This window comes from Nicotiana tomentosiformis, chromosome 1 (assembly GCF_000390325.3).
Source record: "Nicotiana tomentosiformis chromosome 1, ASM39032v3, whole genome shotgun sequence".
NCBI classification, from domain to species: domain Eukaryota; kingdom Viridiplantae; phylum Streptophyta; class Magnoliopsida; order Solanales; family Solanaceae; genus Nicotiana; species Nicotiana tomentosiformis.
The window spans coordinates 145,728,720-145,734,801 of NC_090812.1; positions in this window are offsets into that span (position 1 = coordinate 145,728,720).

Sequence of the window (6,082 nt, forward strand, 5' to 3'; positions counted from 1 at the left end):
AATAGTATTGGATATTGCTTGGTTGATGACATATTGGTTATGTTCTTTTGGGTTTTATATGGCATGGTGTCGTTTGATTCTCCGTGGTTATGGTAATGCACTTTGGGTACTTGATGTCGAATTGCGCATGGTTATTTATTTTAGCAGGGTGGCTTGAGGTGTTTCATATGGACCAGTATTTTGATAGGGTCGCGTATTGCAGCAGAGTTATGTGGAAATATGATCCCTTGTGTAAGATACATGTGTTATGGTTCTGCGGTGTGTGATGGGTTCTTAGCATTGCGTCTGGGTGGTACTCGTCGAGCTTGCGGAATGGTTCTCCTGTTTGGGCCATTGTTACTATTGTATACATTTGGAATGTTGCTATCTGATACACGGATTGCGCGGGTTGTGGCTTTAGATTGTATTGATATGTCATGTCACTAGAGTGGTCATGTTGAATGAGACGAGGTCATAGGGCCTAGAATGGATGCTATCAGATTTGATTGTGGTATAATTGGGAGGATAATATCAGAAGTCGGCTTTGAAATTGGCTATAGTTCTTGTAGAAGGAACGAGAGCTCCATGACCTGCTGGTCTAATGAATGGTTATGAATTCGGTATGTTTCTTTCTTCATCGTTAGTGTATGAAGGTTTTAGAATGAGGTTTTGTCTGATATGAGGTTTATTACCAGCACTGGGTTGATTTGAGTCTATAATGTGATTTGAAATCATTGCTTCGAGCATTCGAGCTATGCGGTATTTGAATTTGAGTATTTGAGTTATGGTTACGTCTTTTGGTACATCTTGTTCAGACTTACACGGTATGTAGATGCAAACTTTTCATCTTATAAGAAATTTCGGATGTCGGAAATTTGATTCGAAGGCTTGTGGGCTTGGTTGAATTGAGGAATTTCAGTTATGATGTGCTATCATACCTGTATGGGATAGGGTGACGTGGAATCACACCCGGGTAGGTGCATGGGAAAGTTACACAGCCATTTCTTGGCTTTTGGAACAACTCTCGGCACGTTCGAGGACAAAAGTATGTTTAAGTGGGGGAGGATGTAATGACCCGGCCGGTCGTTTCGGAAGTTATAGCCTCGTTTCCCCCATTTCTGTTTCCTTTATGCTCTTAAGCTATATTATGATATACCAGGTTAGTTGGTTCGGGCCCGGAGTGGTTTCGGAGTGGAATAAGATACTTAGTCTCTTATTTAGAACCTTAAATTGAAAACGTTAACCGGATGTTGATCTATGTGTAAATGATCTCGGATTTGAATTCTGATGGCTCCGTTAGCTCCGTTAGGTGATTTTGAACTTAGAAGTGCGTCCGGAATGTGATTTTGAGGTCCGTGGTAGAATTAGGCTTGAATTAGCGAAATTGGAAATTTGGCGATTTTTGGTCGGCAGTGGAAAATTTGATATCGGGGTCGGAATGGAATTTCGGAAGTTAGAATGAGTTCATAGCGTCATTTGTGACGTGTGTGCAAAATTTGATGTGGTTTGGTTGGTTTCGGCATCGGTTGCCGAATTTGGAAATTTAAAAGTTCTTAGGCTTGAATCCGAGGGTAATTTGGTGTTTGGATGTTGTTTTGAGTGATTCGAAGATTCGACTAAGTTTGTATGTTGATATAGGACTTGTTGGTATTTTTGGTTGAGGTCCCGAGGGCCTCGGGGTAATTCCGGGTGGTTAACGGATTTGTCGAAGTTGGAATTTGCAGCTGGAGTTGCTGCTACTGCTATTTTCGCACTTGCGGAAGAAAGTATCGCAGGTGCGAGGCCACTGGTGTGCGTGGGGAGTGCGCGTGTGCGAGAAATGATGGGCTAAGAAGATTGCACAGGTGCGAGTTGGAGGTTGCATCTGCGAGCCTGCAGGTGCGAAACGTTGAGCGCAGATGCGGAAAGGAAGAGTTGGGCCGGTTCCGCAGAAGCAGAAGTGTTACGTAGGTGCACGCCCGCAGGTGTGGAACCTGGGGTCATAGGTGCGAAATTGAGGGCTTAAGTGGTCATTGCAGGTGCTAGGATTCGACCGCAGGTGCGGTTCCGCAGGAGCGGACATATGGCCGCAGGTGCGACTATGCTGGGCAGAAAGCCCCAACTCGTGTGTTTTGTCTTCATTTTCGATTTTTGGATTTGAGAAGCTCGGGAGAGAGGCGAATTTTTGAAAGTTTTCAAGGAGAAACGTTGGGGTAAGTGATTCTAACCCATAATGGTATAAATTTCTTGAATGTATGGCCTTGTTCATCATTAATTAGTCGGATTTTGGAGTAAAAGTAGGGGGTTAGGGTTTGGAATTCTTAAGAAGTAATTTAAGGATTTGAAGGACCAAACGATGTCGGATTTTGATAAATTTGGTATGGTTAGAATTGTGAGTGAATGAGCTTTCTAGTTTTATAAATTTTGTCGGATTTAGAGACGTGGGCCCGGGGGGCAGGTTTGAGCCAATTTCGGGTTTTGGTCTAATTTTGTAGCTTTTCCATTGGAATTCATTCCATTAGCGTATATTGATGGTATTGTACTGATTGTGAATAGATTTGGAGAATTTGGAGGCCGAGTCCCAAGGTAAGACCATTGCGGGGTAGAGATTTGACCGGTTTGAGGTAAGTAACGATTGTAAATCTAGTCTTGAGGCTATGAAACCCCAGATTTTGTATCATTCTACTATTTTTAGTGACGCACATGCTAGGTGACGGGCGTGTGGGCGTGCACTGTTGGGGATTGTGACTTGGTCCGTCCCATAGAGACTGTAAAGTTGCATACTTTGTTGAAACTATATGATACTTATATGTTTTAGAAAGAATTTCTGTAAATTGGGCTGAATGCCATGTTTGGGGCTTGCGCCAGTCTTGTTTGGACCCTTACGAGCCTTTTCTTACTATCCTTTCATTATTTTCGAATTAAAATTTATACTCAGTCATTTTTATACTTGTTTACCGCATAACTCAATTTTATGACTCTATTTTGATGCATATAAATGTTTTAGGCCGAATGCCCTATTTTACTGAAATGCCCGAGTGGATTGAGAGGTTTATGACTGAGTAAGGCCGAGAGCCTGATTTGTGAGGATGAGTGTGGATCGGGGCTGCCCTGCTGCAACATACTTTATTATTATGGCACGTGAGTTGTCCGTGCAGATTATAGAGCTTGGGCTGAAGGAGCCCTTCTGGAGTCTGTACACACCCTCAGTGAGCGTAGGTACCTACTGAGTGCGAGTGCCGAGTGCTGAGTGACTGGGAGGCATGAGTGATTGTGAGGTATGCCCGAGTTGCAAGAGTGATTGTGAGGTATGCCCGAGTGGCACGAGTGACTGTGAGGTTTGCCCGAGGGGCTGTATATGAGTGATGTTTTGCCCGAGGGGTTGTTTATGATTTCATCATTTTTGCTCACCTTTGCATTGAGCCTTTATTTGAAAAACTGTTGGAAAAATATCTTTAAATGATTTTTACTGGAACCGGCTTTAAACGAGATGATTTGATTCAAACACTGTTTTTTAAAGCATGTTGTACTTTACTACGATTTAATGATATGAACGTTATATGCTTTATTGCTTATCACTACTGCTCAGTCTTTATTTATTGTTGTTACTTACTGAGTTGGCGTACTCACATACTCCCTGCACCTTGTGTGCAGATTCAGGTGTAGCTGGACACTGTTGCGGTTATTGAGTGTTCTGGTTGCAGATTTTCTTGGAGATAGCAAGGTAGCTGTTTGGCGATTGCAGCCCCTGCTCTTCTCCCTCTTATCTTCCTCTAGTTGTATTTAGCTATTTTCTAGGCTGAGTTAGCCTTGATATTGTTAGACAGATTGTAGTAGATGCTCATGACTAGTGACACCCTGATGTCGGAATTTTCTTTTCCGCACTTCTATTTTCTTTGATTTGAACTCCTTAAATGAAGGTTTTATGTTAAATAGTATTGAAATTATCTTTGAAACGAAAATATCATTTTGTTTTGAAATGAGTCGGCTTGCCTAGTTCCACGATAGGCGCCATCACGACAGGGTTTAGTTTTGGGTCGTGACAAAAGTACAAGACCTTTAGGGCTGGCATGCTAGGAAAGACTCCATATCCTATCCTGAACCAGTTTGTCAATGCTCTTAAAGGAATTGACATGAGAGAAGATGAAGAAGAAATGGCTTAACAAGGCTACAATATGGCCTTTTCTTCTCAAAGAGGAAGAGGTCTTGGGGGTTACTCTAACATAAGAGAAAACTCATACTTCTCCTCAAGAGGAAGAGGTTTTAGACCTGTAGGACAAGGTAACAATCGGATTAATCAAGCTACTCAGAAAACTGTAAATTTAAATTAACCAAAAGGCAAGTAAAATTTCCAAATATGTGGAAGGAACAACCACATGGCCTTAAAATGCTTCTACAAGTGGGAGTATTCATACCAGGCTACAGAGGATTTTCCACAGGCCTTTTCTACTAATAATCTGCAGAATACACAGGCTGAAGATGAAGCAATGTATATTGACTCTGGTGCAAGCAGTCACATAACCAACACAGCAGGTAATATGTCAAACCTTCAAACTTATAATGGACTTGATAAGATAATAGTTGGGGATGGCTCTAAATTTAACATCACACATATTGGCAATACAACAAAATCTGGACTTAAAGTAAAGGAAAATCTTGTTGTTCCTAAGATTAAAAAGGAACTAGTGTCAGTTAGTAAGCTTGCTAAGGACAATTCTTGTATACGTGAGTTTGATGAATCTGATTTTTTTGTAAAGAACAAGAACTCAGGGAGACTTCTGGCCAAGGGATCTAAGAAGAATGATCTATATGACTGGAGGACAATAACTTCTATGCCCTATCTGCATCAAAGGAGTATAAGAATACAAACAATATTTGGCATGCTAGATTAGGACACCCTAGTTTAAAGTCTTTAAAGATTCTTAGTAGTAATAGGTGTATTGATGTCAAGTACTGGAATAAACTCCCTACTGTTTGTGTTAGTTGTCACTTAGGAAAAGGATGTAAGCTTCCGTTTGAATTGAGAAATAAGATTGAAAAAGAACTTTTGCTTAAAATTCACTATGATATTTGCGGTCCAACACCTGTTGAATCATCTTAACACATAAAATACTATGTGGTATTTGTTAATTATTGTACAAGATATACCTCGCTCTATCTACTAAGAAGGAAATCTGAATTCTATGACACTTTTGTTTACTTTCAAAAGATGGTCGAGAAAAAATTCACAAAGACTATTAAGATTTATCAGTGTGATGGAAGTGGTAAATTTAATAGCATTGCATTTGTTGAACATCTAGATAACTGTGGGATTGTTAGACATATATCATGTCCTCACACACCTGAGCAGGATGAAGTCTCTGAGAGGAAACACAGACATATAGTAGAAATTGGTCTAACTTTGCTGTTTCATGCAAGGTTGCCACCGTTTCTTTGGGTAGAAGCCTTCTTGACAGCTGTATTCTTAATTAACAGAATGCCTTCATCAGTGTTACAAATGGTAACTCCATTATTTAAGCTCTTTGGAGAGCATCTGGATTATAATAGTCTAAAGGATTTTGAATGCAGGTGTTTTCCTTACTTGAAAGAAAAAATAAAATTCTCCCCAAAGACCTATCCTTGTTTGTTTATTGGATACAACAACCTTCATAAAGGCTATAGGTGCTACCACCCACCTACCAGGAGAGTGTTTGTCTCAAGACATATGGTCTTTTATGAGAACGCTGTCACGACGCAAAATCTAACTAGTCGTGATGACACCTAACCCATCCCATTAGGTAAGCCAATTACCAACTATCCAATTTCAATAATAATTATTAAGGCAATTTAAGTGAATAAAGGTCTAAATCTTGTACAATCCCCAAGAACTGGTAATACAAATCATGAGCTTCTAAGAATAAAGTATACAAAGAGGAAATAAAATAAATACATTGTCTGTTTGAATAATACATAAACAGAGCTTTTATTAATCTAAGGCTACCCTGAACAAGAGGCAGCTACAACAGGAACACAGGTACATCTTCAAGTCCCGCAACCATCGAGCACAGAAACAACAACAGCCAACATCTGTATGTAATGTACAGAAGTGTAGAATCAGTATAACCGACCCCATGTACTAAGTAAG